The sequence below is a fragment of the Falco punctatus genome (assembly GCF_963210335.1).
Source record: "Falco punctatus genome assembly, chromosome: Z".
NCBI lineage: Eukaryota > Metazoa > Chordata > Aves > Falconiformes > Falconidae > Falco > Falco punctatus.
In genome coordinates, this window is record NC_137586.1 from 57,844,471 (window position 1) to 57,865,341 (window position 20,871).

Below are 20,871 nucleotides of genomic sequence, written 5' to 3' on the forward strand. Positions count from 1 at the left end.
AAAATTAAGATGAATATCACCAAAATTAAATAAAGTTCCTGGCAATTTCATACTAAGAATTCTGGCAAATTTTGGACATTGCTCTCCTTTAGGTCATTTATATATTGTAGTGCACTGACACTGTACTAATACAAAAGAAAAAGGAATTTCCTAGACCTGGAAAGGAAAGACACCAAAAGAAGTCCAAGGCTCAACTGGAAATATTATTTAAAGAAATTCAGGTCATGAAAATTACATTGAGAATGTCAAGACGTCAAATGGCAGAACTGTTATGAACATCAGGTCATAACATACAAGAGTATATTATATTTTATAGTATAAAAATAATGCAAATTAATTATGTGCATCCCAGTGTAACTTCCATACGTATTTATACAGTTTCCATTTCAGTGAATCATACACTCATTTATCTTCTTGAGACTCCCCAAAGTTAAATAAGTTTTGAAGTATATTGCTGTTTATGTAGAAGTTGCAACTGGAAGTTTTCCAGCATTTTCACTTTCCAAATGATTGTTGTGGTCTGGTGGGAAAATTAATGATCTCATTTATCTCCTTGTTTCTCTCCTAAAAGGGTTACTATTTCTAATGTTCAATCATACGAAGTTCTATATCAATGTTTTATTGTTACTGTATTATTAATACATTTCAGTGACATAAGGAACTCTTAGATGCCTGAAACAGACATGAGCAATAAACAACACCCCACCAAAAATCCCTTGTTTAAACTGACAGGAAGTAAGAAGCCTATTTCTAATTCTGTACCAAATGCACTTATCTCACAGCACACTTAAAATCTGTGAAAACATTCCAAACTTCCTGCTGGTGAAAAGTGTGCGTCTTGCTTCCTCCAACACCCCAAATGATGGAGCAGGAAGTGAGTCATCCCTTGGATTAAAACAGTACACTTATGAACTATCTTCAGAAGTTGGCCTTTGGAATATTAGACTAACAGTCTTTAAAAGCATGAAATACTTATATTACAATTTCTCTGTAGACCTACTCCATGTTATCCCCAAAGAGAGAGCTGCCTTTCAAGAAAATCTGAAACCTGAACTTGATGAAAAGCTGAAAGTACTGGCTAATTACTTTTCTTTGAAATGCAGAGTCAAGCAGAACAAATGTTGTATATCTTGGAAGAATCTTACTGTGCTAAGATTTCCTGAATCACTCGTAAAAAATCACAGCCTTATACTTGATTTCTTTGATTCCTATAAAATTAAATTATTCCATCAGGAAGAGGTTTAATTTAAGATTTAGTGGAATATGACTTTAATTTTCTTACTGGAGCTGTATCTGTTACAACCTGTGATTAATAAATTATATGCTACCATCTTGGATTGCTATAATAGTTGCTGAATGTCATGTGTTTTACTCTTGAGTTACTGCATGAGAAAACAAAGTACATATTGCCATGTAATTTTTGCTGTCCTGGAAGGAGTTGCAAGCTTGACACAAACATACTTCATCCTCAGTTGTGAGTTTACCTACTCATCAGAACCTTTTAATGGCATTTTTTGCTTCCCAGTCCAGCAGCGATACGTTCTGATCAGAGGTAAGGAAGAAATTTATTACCATGACAGCGGTCAAACACTGCAATATGTAGCCTAGAGAAGTTACGGTATCCCATTCCTAGAAATGCTTAAAAATCAAATGGTTATGATCATGTGCAACCTACTGTACCTTTTATGGACATGATTTAAGCTAGTGGTCAGACCAGCAAACCCCCAGAGGTCCCACCCAGTTCAATTTATTTTACAAGTCTGTAATAGTTGTCTATTGCCAAAGTTTCAAAGTCCCTTTGGAAAAAAGTTTCTGGGGTTTTTTTCCCCTGCCTTTGCTATTTGTATAATTAGTGGCAACATCCAGTAATCAGAAATTCATTGGGCTTTTTAATATCAGGGTCAATTCTTTATTCTTCCTAAAACATTTTATGTAAATACAAGTAAAGGGTTTGGCATTTACTTATTGAATTCTCCTCCTTTGAAAACAAGAATAGTAGCACTACCCTGACTCCCAATATACCACAAAAGCATTATAAAATTTTATAGACCATATTATGCTAATTTAAACAGGTCATTATTCATGCAAGAAACATCCATAGATGCATACACAGAGTTATACAACTTCATGAAAGGAAGAGAAAGATATTAAACTTATAAATTATTAAGAAAAAGCCATTTCACTGTAGTCTACAAACATCTTAAGACCATGCAAATTAGTAATATTGAAGTTGTATACAGAATTCATGTCTTTGATCTAAAAAATATGACAAAATTACAGTGTTGATCTTCTCTGATAATGTTTCACTACTAGCAAGGAAAAAGCTCATACAGAAAATTCTTATTACTGGAAAAAGATGCATAAATGCAAGGTACATTAAACACAGTCTAACCACATACATTTTTAGAAACACTTTGTACGTATTTTACAAATATAGATAGTATATGCTGTTGATATGATTTCTCAGCTACAAAGGACATTAAAACAATACATTCTTCCTGACCTACAGTATATATTTTGGACCATTAGGAGCATTTCCATATAAACAGACTTCTGGGCCTGAACCAAATCTTGTGAAAGTCAAAGTACCTCTGAGTAGGTGCAAAGCCCGCCGATACAGAAGAGCCTGAAGGTAATGATTTGGATCACATGTACTTATGCTATGGTATCAAAGCCTTATTTTCAACCCAAGATGAAACCACATCTGATTCTAACAGTATGAAATATGTCAGCTTTTCAAGGTCCACAGGCCACCTGCTGTGCTTGTTGGTGATGTAAGGCACTCATTCATTAATGAACATGTGAAATATTGTAAGTTTAATTTTAATACTGCCTTACAGTTTCAGGATTGTCACTTCCTTTTTTTTACCCAAAACTCTGTCTTTATTTTAAGAACTGCAACATGACAGCATACATCTTTATACCCTTAACAATCAAACAAGCGTTTGATTTAGCTTAAGTGGAGATCTGTTCCTTAATGGAAAAATTTATGATAAACTTGTCAATATCATCCCAGAGTAATTGCATTTAACTATACACGTTAGACCTTGCAGAATTTCTATGGAAACTACATCTCAGTTACTGTGGCTCTTTTCCTTTACTGATACCAGTCGCTGCTGTCCGAATTTCTGTCTTACTCCTTCTTATGCTGCAAAAAGGAAAATGCAGATCTTGAAACCAACGTGCGCACCTTTTTTCCCTAAATTACTCTCCAGGCCTACTCTGCTGATAGCCAAGGGAGCAGGCCTTTATAAAGAGCAGCAGCAGTGACACCCGATGGTCGCTTACAAGCTCTACTTCAAATAGCACTCGGAAACAAAGCGGCACATACTGCCTACCGCTGAAAGTGAGTAGGTCAAGGTAGTAGTTCGAATTGAATTCCACATGTATGTTGTATTCCTCATTATGGCCCCAGGATATTTTAAGTTAATCTTCCATTTGGATCAATCACCAGTAATAGCCAAATACAAAAACAAACTACTAGCAAAGGAAAAAAGAAGTTTAGGGATCTCATCATACTGTGGAATAATCATGAATTTGTAGGATCACAAGCTGGGACAATTTTTCTGGAGGACAAAGAAATGCAGATATCTGACATCAGACACTGAAAAGTTTAATGACTTTAATGATTTCCATCGGTCGTGGACAAGCATGCCACTCAGATTTTCTTGGGCAGACTTTTCCCCCATAAAAGTTCAAAGGACGGGACTGTAAAAGTACAAAAGTAATTCCAACTTTTCTATCACTGTCTCATGTTGAGGAACGAAATTCTGTATGCAGAAGCAAGTGCTTGGAATAACACTTTTCCCACAGTAAAAATTACCCTACCAATATTAAACATAGTCATTTATGACTGCACACTGATAAACTCCTAGGACACTTATAGAAAAAACCAGAGGTGTTTATTACAAGGCATTTATTAATCATCAGTGAATCTTCTACTACAGATCAATATATATATGGATTACCACTGTAGAGACTAAAGTTTGGAGCTGAGGGTGGGACAAGGCTTCCCCCCTTCCCTCCCCCGTCTCTCGCAGCCTGGTCAGAATTTTTTTGGCAGTAGTTTTGGATTAATTTTAATCAAAGTCAATGGTTAGTGATAGAAAAAGAGATAAGCAGAGCAATCCTACAGGAATATGCACTGGAAGAATAAAACATGAGAGCTAGAGTCTCTTCTTCCTGATACAAACACATTCAGACAAAGAAATCTAAAAAAGGAGAAGGGAAAGAAGGTCTCAATTTTTTTCCCCCCCATTTATAATTATAAGTGCATACCAAGTGTGTAAACTGATGGGAAATTGGTGTAGGAATATGAGGGATTTTCTCATAATGTAGTATTATGAAACAACACAGGGACTGCTAACCTGCACTGAAAGGTAAGGCATAGCTTGAAATCCTCAGATTCCTTCCAGATTTTGTTCAAAAGACCATAACTTTAAACACTGATATAAATTCCATGATGATCCCTTCACTTTTTAACCTGAAAAACACAATCAGTAGATTTTTTTTCAATGGTTTCCATAGCAAGACAAATCTTGGCATCCGCCAATGCCTACTAAGCTGAGCAGTGTAGCTGTGTTTTGAAATCAAGGACAATGTAGCAATTGATTTAATACTCAAAGAGCAAATTCAAGATTGAACACTAGTTTGCAACTATATCACCATTTAAGTAGGTATATATCAGCACTCTCACTCATCAAAGAATGCATTCTGTTGAATTTATTATTTCTGCCCAGATAATGAATTTTGTATTTTTTTCTTATATATCATGTACATATATTAGAATTAATGCCTAGTTAAAACTTTTCTTAAGATGAGGATTTTAATAATTGTATTTCAGACTTCACATGCAATTTATTTCACATCAATTTCTTCATGCATTCAGAGTCCATACCCAGCAATATTGTTTTTCCCTTAGTTTGTCAGGAATAAAAAAAGCAGTCACCTACTCATTACGTTTAGCTGTGGTATTTCTCTGAAGGAGAAATTACAAGAAATTACATTACAAGGAAGAGCATACTGTAACATCAGTCTTCCAAACAAAACCGCACAAACCTGCAGACCAGACCCATTCTGCCTGTGTTTACTCCAGTCCTGCTTTCACTAACGTAGAAGGCATTTCAGTCTTCTTTTGTAATAGTTATAGAGATCCATAACAAATTGTATGCCATTCTATCCAGACCTGGAGCCTGGCTAATACTTAGCCATTACAAAATATTTTTGCATGTGTAAGACATTTTAACATATGGAATTTAATGGGGAAGAAAAAAAAAAAAAAAAAAGACTAAGAGTAGTTTCAATTAAAATGGTTGTTTCAAATAACAATAAAAATTCCAGGCATCCTACTAATTTCTCATTGAAAGTAAATTGGTCTTTAAGAGTAACTGATCTGAGTGACACAAAATTAATCGGTTTAGAAAGAAACTAATCTATGAGTCATGATAAAACAATGTGAACAACATGAATACCATCTTTTTTTTTACCAACACAAGCAAGCTACTCTCATCCTTAGTGCTAATTCTGACCCTGATCAGTAAATTAAACATAAAATGCTGAGGGACATCCACCATCCTTCCTTTGCTGATTAACTGTGCCAAACAAGACGGTCCTAGGGAGAGACGTTTCAGGCTAGTTCACAAATCGCTGAGTGAAATGATCAGTAACAGATCAAATTCAAACTGGCTCTGTAATACCATGTCAAGATTAACACAAGCTGGACAGAAGGAAGACAACTCTTTCTGGACACCAGAGGACTGAAATTTGCAGGAATTTCACACCACTAAAGCAGCAGTGAACTGTCAGTCCAAAAACACACGATCAACCAGGTACAGCAAACCCATCCAGGCTAAGTCTTGTCTGCCCTGTAAACTGCACCAGTTTTGGAGATACAAAGACTTACAAGGAGAATTTATTCCCTCGCCTCTACTGGCATGACCTGGAGGCCATCTTCACTGCCACACACCAGCAGTCACAAAGCCACAAGGTTGCACAGCCCTAAGGGAGGGTAGGGCTGAGCTCACATCTTACTTTAGCCCCGTGGTTGTACAGTGAAGGTATCATTCCTCCCCATCTCTGTGAGGTGCCTTTCTACACTTTCTTATAAGCCCTGTAGACTTCAGCCAGCTCAAACATCTCTGTAACTGACTTTTAATACCATGTAGTCTTATGACCTAATGGATGCAAACCTAAACAGGCGCTTTTTCCTGTAAGTCTATAACTATTTTTTGTTGCCTTGTGGAATTGTGTTGCCTTGTTTTTCTTAACAACACTTAACACTTTTCTAATTTTTACAAGAAGTTAAGAGATGGGCAATAAACACTTAGAATATCACTTCAATAGAGCATATACTCCCATTTGTGCTGATATGGAGTATAAATGTGATTAGCAAGATTTTCAAATGGCAGAAATTACATTAAAGTCATGATAAAGTATGTAGCACCACACATGTGAATAAAGCTTAAAATAAGATTAAGAAAATGTGCTTCAGCAGGAAGAAAAACTGTACATTGAACTTTTCCAGCATCCTTCATCTTGTCATAAGGTAAATAGCACTGAATCTTTCACTACAGAAAAAATTCTTCCGGCTTCAGCTGACCTTTTCCTCCCATTGCTATCTACAGTAGCAGAGTCATTGAAAAGAAAAAAAATGGAATTGCCCTCCATTGCCTGCAGAATAAAAATTCCAAATATAAACATATTTGTGAGTTTAAACATAGTACTTCATGTTGTGAGGTCAACAAATATAAATTAAAGGCCTTGCTATTGTAAATACATAGCCATCCATTTTTGCATTTTCTTATTCATTGATTTTAGAGGTTTGAGGGGTTTTTTTAGGTTTTGCTACTGTTTTATTGATCAGAAAGTAAAGTACATGTAGTTAAGTAACTTCTCTATGGTCAGGTAATGAGTCAAGGTTCACATATGTGGTTACTGCCAGTCCAAAGTACTGATAAGTACTTAACCGGGACTTGATAAGCAACACTTACATCTAGAAAAAAAACAACAAAATGTTGGGTCATTCATGATGTGCTAGTTATCAAGACCATGTGCCTCCATAAGAAGTGCACTACTATGGGAGGTACATTACTGGAAGCATGCACAATCAGTAACCATTTGAAGGCTATGCTAAGTTAACTATAGCACAGACATCACATCAACAAGAAGAAAATATAACACTCAGAGGATTAATACCAAATGAAACTTAAATTAGCAAGTATTAATTTAATTCTGTAAATTTCTCAGAAAAGCACCAAATAAATGAAGGGGGTTTTATCTAAAATGGATTTCAAAAGTCACCAGAGTACATTTCATTGAATCTCTTTCTTGGCAATAAACCTACTAGTATTTGAAGTAGATTCTGAATTGTAAAATCATCTCTGTGTTGTAACACATTTTGTAAATTCATGTTTGTAATATCCATGTTTGTGATAGCGCATAAAAACTTCTCTCTGTTTGATTGTTGATGCATGGGTATTTTTCTGCACTTTACTCTTGCTGCTTGGAGGTATTATGTTTATAGCCCCTGACATGGTAACCAGAGAAAGTTCAGAGGATGATTACATCTGTTAGGGGAAAAGACTAAACAAAATAATCCCCATTAATGTAGAAAATAGATGACTGAGGAAAGTTAAGACAAATATACATAAAACGATGCATGGCATGCAGAAGGTGAATAACGGATGACTGTTTTCTGTTTCTATGGACTATCCATTTTTTATCCTGATTTTGGTGCCAAATAACCATGCAAACACAACCTCTCCTGTCCTGAGTGCCCACCATAACAGATAGAGACCGAAGTCATGCACCAATTGAACTCAGTGGACATTTTGTGGACATTTGTGAACTTTCTACAGACATTGTACAGTGGTGGTCCACAGACTGGTATTAAATCAAAGGATGGGAATTGTCGTGATAGTTAATGGGGATGTGTTGGAAAGTGTGGCATGATATAAAATGGTATGGAATAAGGTGTGGATACTGTCTTGGTTTTGGCTGGGACAGAGTTAATTTTCTTGTCAGTCGCTGGTACAGTGCTGTGTTTTGAATTTAGTATGAGAATAATGTTGATAACACACTGATGGCTTTAATTGTTGCTAGGTAATGTTTATACTAAGTCAAGGGCTTTTCAGCTTTCTTAGGCCCTGCTAGTGAGAGGGCTGGAGGGGCACAAGAAGTGGGCAAGGACACAGCCAGGACAGCTGGCCTGAACTAGCCAAAGGGATATTGCATACCATTCACCATCATGCTGAGTATATAAACTAGGGGAGGAAGAAGGAAGGGGGGTCATCCAGCATTATGGCGTTTGTCTTCCCAAGTAACCATTATGCGTGACGGAGCCCTGCTTTGCTGGAGATGGCCGAACACCTGCCTGCCCATGGGGAGCGGTGAATGAATTCCTTGCTTTGCTTTGCTTGCGTGCGTGGCTTTTGCTTTACCTATTAAACTGTCTTTATCTCAAACCAATGAGTTTTCTTGCTTTTACCTTTCTGATTCTCTCCCCCATCCCACTGGGGAGGGGAGTGAGTGAGCAGCTGTGTGGTACTCAGTTGCCAGCTGGGATTAAACCACAACAAATGAAAGTCACCTGAAGTTTAAATCACATCTTGCATAATCTTAGGTCTTACTCATTGGAATAATTTTAAAGCAATAGAATTAGTGGGACCTAAACTCTGAACAGTAGAGTTCACCATGTTTTACATGTGCTGCAGCTGCCATAGCTCTGAGTACAAGTGGAAGTCAAAAGGAAAAGTTTATACTCTAATAAATTGTGTTACAAAGAGATTAATCAGAGGTATCAGAAACTCAACATGTGCCAGTTTTATACTAGATTTTACACTAATTGTGTGATTGATTTATGTACTAAACCGGTATATTACCTAGTTATGAGGAAATAGAAGCAAAAATGACAGGCTTGCACAGTACGTTTTGACGTTAGGACAGGAGTATATTAAATTTAGCTTTTCTCTACCACCCTTACCCAGGTTAATTAGGGAACAAATTTTTACAAATCAAAATTTTGGAAACAGACCATATAGCATCATCCCAAACCTCATTTTTTTCACAGAGATGGAAAAGAATCCTTTTCATTACTATGCATCATTTTCTTGTTAGAATAGTAGGCCTAGATTTAAAAAAAAAAAAAACAAACACACAAAAAACCCAACAACAAAGCAGATGTTGGGAAGATACTGTTTATCAAGGCCACCATTTTGATGTGACCAAACTCTTACTTTTGTTCATCTATCTGCTTTAGTAGGTCTATAAAGTACATAATCTTCTCACAAAGTTTTGTAAATAAATAGCATAAACTTCATAACTGCTGAACATTAAGGACAAATGTATGTTTCACTAGCTAGAAAAATGGACTCTAGCTGCAAGGTCCTAAGTATTAGCATGCTTCCATTATTTCTTTTTTACACTGGCCTGCAATTCATTATTATTTAGTTACTTCAGCCTTGTTGAAAAACATGCCATTGTACCAAGGAAAATTAAATGGCATATTCTCAAACGGGTCAAGACCTGTTTGCTTTCGGGGGAAAAAAAAAAAAAAAAAAAAAAAAAGCAAAATGGAGGTCTTTGATGTAACAAATACTTACAAGCATTCTCCAAGTCATGGACAGTCTTCCTTCACAAAATGTGTCATACTATTAAAACAGACATCTAAGCTAATTTTAAAAAACTGGCAAGCCTTTTTCTGTTCATTAAAACATTCTTGATTTAATTTATTTTAATTTTCACCTCCCATGTGCTCTGATAGTTCACTAATTTTCAGAGAATGTAGGAGTATCTCAGTCCCACTGAAAAGAAACTTAAAGTCATCATATTTTTAGATGACTGGTTTCAACTTCAGTATGCCTTCCATGGGGAAAAAAAAAAACAAAGCATGTATATTTGAGTATTTTGATCCTAAAGGACCTCAGTTTTGCAGCAAATGCCCCTGAAAAAGAGGACATTGTTGGAAGATGTAGGGTCAGAGCAAGGAACTGGGAGGAGACCTATCAATACAATTGAAGATAACATCTGCTGTCCATAGATATTTTCCAAGGGATACTTTCCATATCCCTTAAATGGTCCTTTGTCAACATCAGGGAAGTTTGAATCACACGTCAGAGGTTCAGCTCTAGACAATACAAGATGCTGCGCTCAGCAAATCTTTGGCATCCTTGTTGCAACTCTTCACTGTACAGTTTCATGGAGAACATTTATCGTTTGGTTTTACACCATAATTCATTTTCATTTCTGTGCAATACCGGTCCTGAAGGTCTGTGAAAAAGCGAAAACAATGGGAACTTACTTTTCCAGATGGCCTCTCCTAACAGCAGCAACACCCAGCCCTGACAGACCAGAACGACTGTTTTCTTCTAAATGCTCCTGAGGTGTGCACACTACAAACCCCAAGCTCTTTGGAGTTCAGCCTGTAACTGTCTCCAGGAAGGATGTGCAAACACCTAGTGATGAAGGGGACATGACAGAGTGAGACTCAGGAGTCACCATGTGGTTAGGGATTCATCAGAGCTTTCCCCTCAGAAAGGAGTATATATCCCTCTTCCCAGCATGATCAGAACATTGCTAGATATTTGAAGGCACTTAATAAAGAAAAACAACACTCAATAAAACAGAGAAATTCCAATGAGTCATCAAGATTTTGTGGAAAAGTTCTGTGTCCAGGTTCTTCCATGATCTCCCCTTAACTAATGCAAATTCTGTTAACAGCATGTGTGTGTGGTCAGCAGGAAGTTGTTGTTTGGTTTCAGTTTTTATTAACTCCTGGCACTGATCTGATGGCTTCCTGATATACACTGCTGCAGGAGGAAAACACATAGCAAAAGTATAAAACATGCCAGCAGTCCTCAGTATCACAAAGGAGCTGACACAGAGCTAGTAGAATCAATTTTCTTGTACATAAAGGAGAACCTCAGTTGCTCTGCTAACCTGCAGGTCTCAGCTCCTTAGTCATCTCAAAGACCGTGAAAAGACATCACCACTTCTTCCCAAAACACTTCAAGGAGTTTACATTGAATGAGGCTGAGAGTCTCATGCATGAATCCCGCCATGCAATCCATTATTTAATCATATGAAGAAGTTATTGTGGTTCTGCTACTGTTCTAGAAGAGAGCCCTATACTCACAGCTGTGAGCTCCTAGCCATAACATCTGTAACCTATAGACTTCTAAACTGAATGATGCAATAATTACTTTTCAGATGGCAGTGGGGTCTTTAAAATCCATAAAGTGCAATTATTGATGCTACAGCCTAACTAGTTATAAATGTTATTGGACATACATTATAGCCAACTGCTCTTAAAATGTGATAAGAACTTATGCTGTAAAGAAGTTTATAGAGGAGTTCTCTAAAACTTTGAGTAGAAGCACAATAATGACTGTATATTGAGATATCCTAAATGGACTGCTTGGAGCAAAGCCAGCTGCCAGCAGCCTGCCTTTCAGTTCTATCAATTAGAGTTATCTCCATTACTGCATGGTTTAATGCTATGGTAGAGAATGCAGAGTAATTTACAGATCCATAGCCTCTTTCAATTATCTGAGCAATCTAGCTTCACTAGAGTTTTTCCTGAGCTTTAAATTAATGCATCAGACTGTTATGATTAGCTGCTTAAAAATTTAATTGGCATGTTCATAAATCCAGGCCACCATTGGCATCTGCTTATCAAAAAAACTAAAACAAACACAAAAACAAAAAAAAAAAAACCAAAAAACCCAAGGTTCTGTAGTTTTGTATTAATATTCCTCCCAGCACATACTTTCTCATTTTAATTACAAAATCTTTGGATCATCTCAAGTTGATAAATGAAACCACTACTAACAAAAGATTGTTTAGGCTTTTGCTTAAGCTCTTTTATTCACTTAGCAGGTGCTTCAGCACCAATTAATCTCAGTTCAGTGCTTTTAATTCAGTGGTTTGTATGATCCCTGGATATAAACAACATGTCAACTTGCTAGGTTTTGCAGTGCATTGAAGAGAGGCACCGCATATTAGTGCAAGATCAGTATCATCTTCATATAACTATTATTATTTCAGTAGGTATTTCAACATACACTACGAAACAGAACAAGAAACAGAACAAGGTCTTAAAATAAAAAGATTAGTCAGGATGATTTTGGTACAATGCTCTGGGTGATGCTGTTTGTGTTGAGAAAGGAATGTACTCTGGATAAGTAGAAAAGATAAGGTGGTCACCTGAAGGAGATAAGGAGACCATCAAGTCAGGAGATCGCTGAACAAAGAAAATTGAAAGGTCTACTCCACCTAGATTCCACCTATTATGAATGGAATGATTAGGTGTCAAAATTAAATGAGTATGTATGTAAAGATGTTGTGTAACCTCTCACGAAAACTGTATAAAATACCTAACTTTTCACTGAAAACTTTGGAGCTAGTTTGTCCAGTGCAAATCGGCTAGCTCCCCAACGTTGCATGAAATAAATACCTTTGCTGCTTAAAGACAAAATTCATCTCTGATCAGTTACTCTGTGCCATTTTGGCATCAACTGTTGGCTGTGAAGCTCAACGCTCAACCTTTTTACTTCTTTAAACAACTCCAGAAGATCCTACTGGAAGAGAGAAGCAGGTGGCTAGTCACCAGTTGATAAGGAGGACTGTAGGAATCTACCTAGCTTTAAACAGAAAAACTCATAGCATTTCATTATTTATTTACATTTTAGTACATACAAAGAGATAACCTTGTATGTCCCATCCAAACATTAGACACTTCTAATGTTTATACCTAAATGAAGTATTGTAATAGGATTTTTAACTCCGTTTCTGTTCACATACTTAAAAATATACACAATGCACATCAGTCACTTTTTGAAATGTATTTACTTTGGTTATTTGTATAATATTACAGCCCATTCAGATAGTCATAGTTACTTTAGAAAGTTACTCCCACAATAATCTCTGCAAAAAATATTTCAGCACACAAATTACGGACAAGCCATTAACTGTGAATATTCACTCTGTCAGTTCTTACTGAACATGAAAATTTCATTACAAGATTTTTCTTATCAGAGAGATGTAAAACAAATTTGGCACAGCTTTTCTTCCTGCAACTGATATGCAGTGGCTGCTGCTACTATTGACTGAAGAATGGAATTTCAGAATGCTTTGCGAATTTTTTCCTAAACACAAAATACTAAAGATTTAGTTCAAATTATTTAGGAGTTAATAAGGGAATTTTATCTCCACTTTCTATGGCACACTTTGAGCTAGTAGTTCTACCATTACATTAATATTGCTGGATTACTAATAGCAGGTGAATATCTGAGGTCTTATAACGATGACAGGATAAAGTTTATAAAATGAAATTAAATTTCTTACTAAAACCAAAGGCAGATGACCAAAGGAAAAAGAATGCTGAAACTTGACCTCTGCCTTGCAGGAAATGAGAAACTGTGGCTTGTGCTGGTTTACTGTTGACAGAACTAATTTTCTCTAAAATGCATTTTTCCTAGTGACTGGATACTAGCTAGAAATTGCTTGCTAAAGAAACAAGAAAGCAAACAGAAGTCCCAAGGACAAAAGGTTAGTTTAGTTCAATTACTGCAAGAGTTTTAAAAAAAAGTTTGAAATCCACTTTTAAAATGCGTGACTTTACTGATATTGGCACCTCAGGTCACAGCCTGATTCTTTCCATAACAGCAACACAACATGGGGAAATGGATGGACTTCTGTCAAAACTCTGCATCATAATTTTGTTTAATTACAAATTAGTATAATGGAATTATAATAATATAAGCTACATCTTTCCACAGCACAGAAGTCAGTGGGCAGGGAAACCTTCCTCCCTTTGTACCTGCAAGTAAAAAATAAATTGGTAATAATAGCCTCTAAAGTTCTGCCCCGTACCTTGCCCTAACCACTGTGAATCCTAATATCCTGCTCCATCTAGCGGCTGAAATTCTGAAAATCATCGAGGAGACAATCTATATGGACAACATGCCATACCAGCAAGACAGGCTTTGCAAGACACACTTATATATATTAATAATTATCTACACATATACACACATAGAAGGTGCAAATTATCAGCCATTAGAAACTGTGCATGACCTAATAACATTCTGCATTATTAACTTCTCCCTAAAATAATATTTATTGCTTTCTTAAACAAAATAGCTGTCCTTGATGCACTCTATCATCAGTAGGGTGGGCCCTCTGAATAAATATGCATTACAGTTCTGCAGTCATAATCTAATCAACAAAATGCAAATTATAGAAGATCAAAATTTCCTAATCAAATAAATTTGTATTTCACTATTTTATTCCAAAATCTTGAAAACTGTTCCTTAAAATGTCATTGATACCAAAACCTACATGTTAAAAGGAAGCTAAAGTTTACATTTCAAAGTGCACAGCCCTTTTAAAACACGAATCCATAACTTAATATACAAAGTGTAAAAAAGCCAAGCTCCAGCACATATCCACATGTGTTTGAACTTTATAAGTAGTTGCATTGCAGAAAGTGAAAAATATTTTTCAGCCCAACCCAGGGTATCACAACCTGAGTTTACCTAAATGACACAAATGACATCTTTTATGGAAGTATCTCTGGCAGTACCATTTCAGTGCTTACTTATTAAATTTCATGCTATGCAACAAAATCAGCACCATCTCTGTAGGATAAACCGCACTGCATTACTTAGCTAAAATGGTTTTGGAAAATTAACTGTCATTGCTGGGTTTTAGACTGTGGTTTCAGTGTCTTATCTCCATGAGTTTTATATATTCAACATGAACATGAAACTAGTTAAGTTTATAAAATGTATAAAATGCATATAGTTATTTCATACTATATGCAATATAGTATATAATATAGTTATTTCATCTCCAAAAATAGGTAAAAATAAATCTAAACAGGTAACATTAACACTAGAATTTATGTCAAGCAATCTAACAAGAAATAATTAATTTTATATCCTTAAAGGGATATAACTGTCTGCCCTGAGTGCCAGGAAAGGTTATGGAGCATCATCTTGAGTGCTATCATGTGGCACATACAGGACAACCAGGGGATCAGGCCCAGCCAGCATGGGTTTATGAAAGGCAGGTCCTGCCTAACAAGCCTGATCTCCTTCTATGACAGGATGACCCACCTAGTGGATGAGGGAAAGGCTGTGGATGCTGTCTATCTGTATCTTAGTAAAGCCTTTGACAGCATCTCCCACAGGATTCTCCTGGAGAAACTGGCTGCTCATGGCTTGGACAGATACATTTTATGCTGGGTAAAAAGGTGGCTGGATGGCCAAACCCAAAGAGTGGTGGTGAATGGAGTTACATCCAGCTGGTGACCAGTCACAAGTGGAGTTCCCCAGGGCTCAGTACTGGGGCCAGTTCTGTTTAATATATCTTTATTGATGTTCTGGATGAAGGGATCAAGTGCACCCTCAGTGAGTTTGCAGATGACACCAAGTTGGGTGGGAGTGCTGACCTGCCTGAGGGCAGGAGGCTCTGCAGAGGGACCTGGGCAGGCTGGAGCGATGGGCCCAGGCCAGTTGTATGAAGTTCAGCAGGGCTCAGTGCCGGGTCCTGCCCGTGGGTCACACCAGCCCCACGCAGCGCTACAGGCTGGGGCAGAGCGGCTGGAAAGGGCCTGGTGGGAAAGGGCCTGGGGGTGCTGGGTGACGGCCGGCTGGGCAGGAGCCAGCAGTGTGCCCAGGGGGCCAAGGTGGCCAACAGCACCCTGGCCTGGACGCAAAATTGTGTGGCCAGTGGGACAAGGGAAGTGATCATCCCCCTGTACTCCGTACTGCTGAGACTGCACCATGAATCCTGTGTTCAGTTTTGGACGCCTCACTTCAAGAGGGACATAGAGGTGCTGCGGCTTGTCCAGCTGCAGCTTGTCCAGAGGTGTGGCTTATGAGGTGTGGCTGAGGTCACTTGGTTGGTTCAGCCTGGAGAAGAGAAGGCTGAGGGTGACCTCATCACAGGTTACAACTTCCTCAAAAGGGGCAGTGTTGATCTCCTGTCTCTGGTGACCAGTGATAGGACACAAAGAAATGGTATGTATGAAGCTCCATCAGGGGAAGTTCAGATTGAGCATTAGGAAAAGGTTCTTCACTGAGAGCATGATGAGTCACTGGAACAGGGTCCCCAGGGAAGTGGTCACAGCACTAAACCTGTCAGACTTCAAAGAGCATCGAGACAATGTTCTTAGTCTTATGATTTAGTTGTAGGTAGTCTTGTGAGGAGCAAGGAGTTGGACTCGAGCCTTACGGGTCCCTTTATTCTAGAACTCTTTTTACATAGCCTAATGTTGACAATGTTTTATATAAACGAATGACAAAAGTTGATTTTATCAGTTGATTAATACTGAGTCCAGTCCCATTAGAAAACTCTGACAGTGTTTGAGATACATAATAAAAGTAACAACAGATATAAAATAATTGCCTTGTGAAGATGATATGTCACTAGATTGAAAAAAAAGGTATTTATAGACATGTGAAATAATGAATTAAAAAAAAGAGACAGAAGATGAGCTGAAGCATTCAGCTGCATCTGTCATAACATGAGAAGAAAGCAACATTCTCTGAAGCTGAAAAGTGATGACTGCCACAACACAGGAGGAAACTATCTTAGTGAGATTCAAAATAAACTAGGTACTGATATAGTTAGCAAGAACAACTCTATTACATTAGAGAAGATAAAAACAGTCTATAGACTGTGCTGGAGAGTCAAAGATTAGGAATGTCAAGGTTTCAGAAGTGGCTGCAACTTGGTTAGTTTCATAATTACACCTTACAAAGATCCTAATGCCATTTCTCTGAACGTACAGCCATGGTGATGCTAGGGCTTGTTGCAAAGGCCAAGGGATATCAGAAAGCCAAACTGACAAGATGAGCAGAAGGCAGATGCAGGAGCTGGAAGGCAGCTGGGCAATGTGTATGAATGTGTGCTCTGAATACTCAAACATCTCCACTATCACTTTGATATCACTATCAAAGATAAGATACCAGAGTAAATTCAAAACAAGATTCACCAAGTGTATCGCTCTCTTTTTTTCATCTTTTTTTTTTGGATTGTAAGAAAACATAGTAGTGCCAACTCTTCTCTGGAATTTTTGAACCCAAAGCAAATTTGAAAAGCTACATTCTTGCTGTGTGAGAATTTCTACATAGAAATGGTGGAACCACTTCATTTTTAACAAGCTCAGAAGTTTTCCGTTTTGATCATCTTTAAGCCCACTCGCATAAAATTTGTCCTTTTTCCTGCAAGGCATGCTCTCATAAGCTACTTTAACACAGGAGATCATGGATGCATAAGTTTTCCAGAAATTAAGGGAAGAATGAACAAATTCATGGAAACTCCATCTGCTAATAAGCACAGGTTGCAGATACAGAAACCACTAACAAAACCCCTGAGTCTGAAAACTAGCAAACCCTGGAATAATCCATAGGAATCATTAATGTTTGCTGTACTGTCTCTTTCCATTTCTGTTGCTCCTGTCTAGATGTCCACTCTTGAACCATAACAAGAGAGCAGAGGGAACAGTTGGACCCAGCAGGGCCATCTTACAGAACATTTGCCTTACAAAACATTTGTTTTCCGACAGAAGCAGATAGAATAAGGAAACCAATTAAATGACATGAACCTGTGAAGCAAATATCTTTGAAAAAAGTTGCAAGCCCTACGTTACAACACTTATTATGGTTTCTTGATAAATTCTTTAATCTTTCCTTCAGATAACACAGTATGATACACTATGATATGATGAGATGAAATATGATTAAGTGGGGTCCAGGTACAACAGCATTCTGGTCAGTTCCTAGACGTACAATTCCAGCCTTTCAGGACCATTTTGTGACCTTCTTGCTGCCTTTTCCTTTGAATGTTTTCTACTTCATACAATTCCACAACACTCTCTCATGACTGTCTAAATTTCTAACTTTATATCTATGGTAGCAGAATGATGCCCTTTACTCTTCCAGTGTTGTCCTTTGGCAGAGGTGTGCCTGCCTTCATCAGTATGTTTTCTTAATAGCCCAAACAATTGTGACATTTCAGCAGAAAAGACAAGTTCCCATTTCCTTCTTTCTAGATTTTGCTTTACTGCTTGAATACTGAATAGCCCAGGCATATTTTGTTCAGTTTCAACCCCAAATAGCAAGATATTTTTTCATAAATTAAGTGTTTTCAGATCAGCTATAAAGCAGAAGCAGATCACAGTGAACAGGCCTTCTCTAATTTGACGCAGCTCTGTTGTCCAGTTTGTTAAATATCACAGTTAAAGAAAAACAATTGCTTTTACTATACTCCCTCCCAGCCAGAACAGAACGGTTTTAAAACATCTTCACATCTTTTACAGCTTTACACATCAAGCTCAGCATAGAACCTCTACTACAAAATAGTGTTTTATTGTATTTTGTTTGTCCAAACAAGCTTGGTTGTGTCTCACATGGAGATTAAGTCAATGAGAATAATGTCAGCAAATACATTTTGCCATGTCATTTTCAAAATTTATATGGGAAATCTGAAACATGGAAGCTGTTTCATTATGAATTCTTCTATGGGTAGTATGTAATATTATGGGGTAGAAATACTACCTCTTATAATAAAAGAAATACTACCTCTTATAATAAAAGAAAGAGAATGGTCTAATATTTTAGATTGGGGGGGGGGGGCACAAAAAACAAACAACAAAAAAAAATCAATTCCATTGGTAATTTCTAGAGTTTTCATAATTTCCATGGCCAATATATAGAAATATTGAAGATACTTGCTTTATGTGAAAATTTTCTAGAATAAATTCACTAAAAAATCTAAGACTTTCCTTCCACTCCCATCATTTCTGTCATTATGTGCATCAACTGATTTGAGGCAGTAAAAGATTTCATTTTCATTCATCTTAAACTTATTTGTACACTTGTTGCCAATAAATAACAAAAGATGAATGTAAAGAAAAAAACTGTTACACATTGAGTGCATTTATGTGCAGTGTGCATATCCCAAAGAGTTATTATAGATGCTGTGCAATCCCAATATGCAACAAACTCAGCATTACACGAATTATGGAGATGACATGTAATCACTACCCTTGTCCTCATGCTATCCCCAAGCATGCTGTGAAGGACAGAAATAGACTAGAACAGACCAGGGTTTACACAGCTTTTCCTCCTTTCTCAAGTGGATTAAGAAGAATGGATTTCTATTCCAACAAGATAAAATACTTTTGAGTATTGATTCCTTCATTTTTCAACTGAAAGGAACTTTAATTTTGGTGCTTTCTTTCATGACAATTTAAGTAGTATCAGACAAAAAGTTCAGGCAGTGACATCATATATGCAAAACCAGCTCAGGGAAAAAAACCACAAGCATTTTGGAAGACATTAAAATACATTTAACTTGTAATAGTGAAATGCTTAACAGTAGGCACTTCCTAAGAAATAATCTTCTAAGTGGTTAATGGTCCAAGATGCAGCTGAGGACCATTAACTCCTCCCAACTGGTCATTAAGTGGCAAAAGAAAAAGAATCCAACTTAATTAAGATTAATTAATTTAGCTCTTTGGATACTAAGTCACCTTCTCCACATTAAAACACTAAGTCACCCCAAACATTAAACCACAGGAACTTAGCTTTTCTGTTTCTTTCAGTTAAAGTTTAAAGAAAAGAGAATCACCATCCACAGAGTCTTCATCATTAAGCTGTCAACATTTGCAGCTCACCAAAATAAACTTCCTGCCTGATATATTCGGGGAATATATGCCTGCTCCAAAATATCCAACCAGCAGCTATCAAAGAGGATTAAAGGAGAGAAAAAAAAATATTTCTAATGGTTAGTTTCAGATCATTTAGTGAAGAAAAATGGATAGTCCATATGCAGACTACCTCCCGCTGAATTGTAAGACCTGTGTTCTCTAGGCCATTAGGAAAAAAAACCACCAAATTTTACCACAGCCTTAATATATAATCTTGTACAAGTCACCTATGATATTATCATAGGAACATAGGTTTGAAAGAAGTTCTGGAGGTCATCTAGTTTAACTTCCTATTCCAAACCCTAGTTCAAATCTGGAGCAAACCGATTTTCTCAGGGCTTTGTCCAGTCAAGTTTCTAAAACCTCCACAGATCCACAGCCTCTCCCAACTACCTGTTCAGAGTCATTGCCTCCTCTCATTATAAAGATTTTTTGTTGCTTAGAAGGTGCAGTTCAGTTGCTCCTTATAGAACAACAGAAAAACCCCTTTCATCCATCTTTCATCCTGTTTCAATAGAAGTTTTTTTAAAAATAAATGACCAGTCACAGGTTAAATGAGATTAAGCCATGTCAAATGACAGATGAACAAGTTTACACCTTGCCTCACTCAGACCCTGCACTAATGCTCCCAGACTTCCCAGCCTCTATTGGCAGGGTGGGTATTGTTCCACTGATGTGTAATGAGCTCACAATTAACTCCATCAAATACAATCAGAAGGTCATCCCTTCATCCCCATTCCACCCCCTCACCCCTTTTTTTTTGGCTTTGCAACAACCACTTCTTTTTGCCAGCATTATATTTTGGTCAGGAAAGCAAGTCACAGGAGTGACCAGGTTAAAACTATTCATCTGAGAGACAGGTAAACTTCTGGGGAATGTGGCAATTGCAGCTTGTAACTGCAAAACTGCGGCCCTGCCCTATATGTCCTTCAATACTGGACTGAACCTCTGCACACAAAAGGTCCTCTATCCTGATTCACAGTCTCTCAATACTATTGCAGTATAATAAACATTGTGTCGTGTTTTAAAAGTAACATGTAGATTTACTTTACATATAACAATGACCACCACCCTTCTAAGGATTTTCATTACTTCCAAGTACTGATTGGAAGGAGGTACTAGGATAAATTTCTGAGATTTTGGTCATTCTCTGT

At 37.2% G+C, this 20,871-nt stretch overlaps 1 protein-coding gene across 2 annotated transcripts in view; it reads right to left on the bottom strand.

The window, feature by feature from the left end:
• Positions 1-6: 6 nt before the first annotated feature.
• Positions 7-20,871, bottom strand: part of LOC308056236 (solute carrier organic anion transporter family member 4C1-like) — an 86,772-nt gene continuing 65,907 nt past the window's right edge. For both annotated transcript variants that reach the window (XM_080371254.1, XM_080371253.1), the window contains one exon: positions 7-20,871. This exon is cut by the window's right edge and continues 12,891 nt beyond it. The gene's annotated coding sequence lies outside the window, so the exon portion shown is untranslated.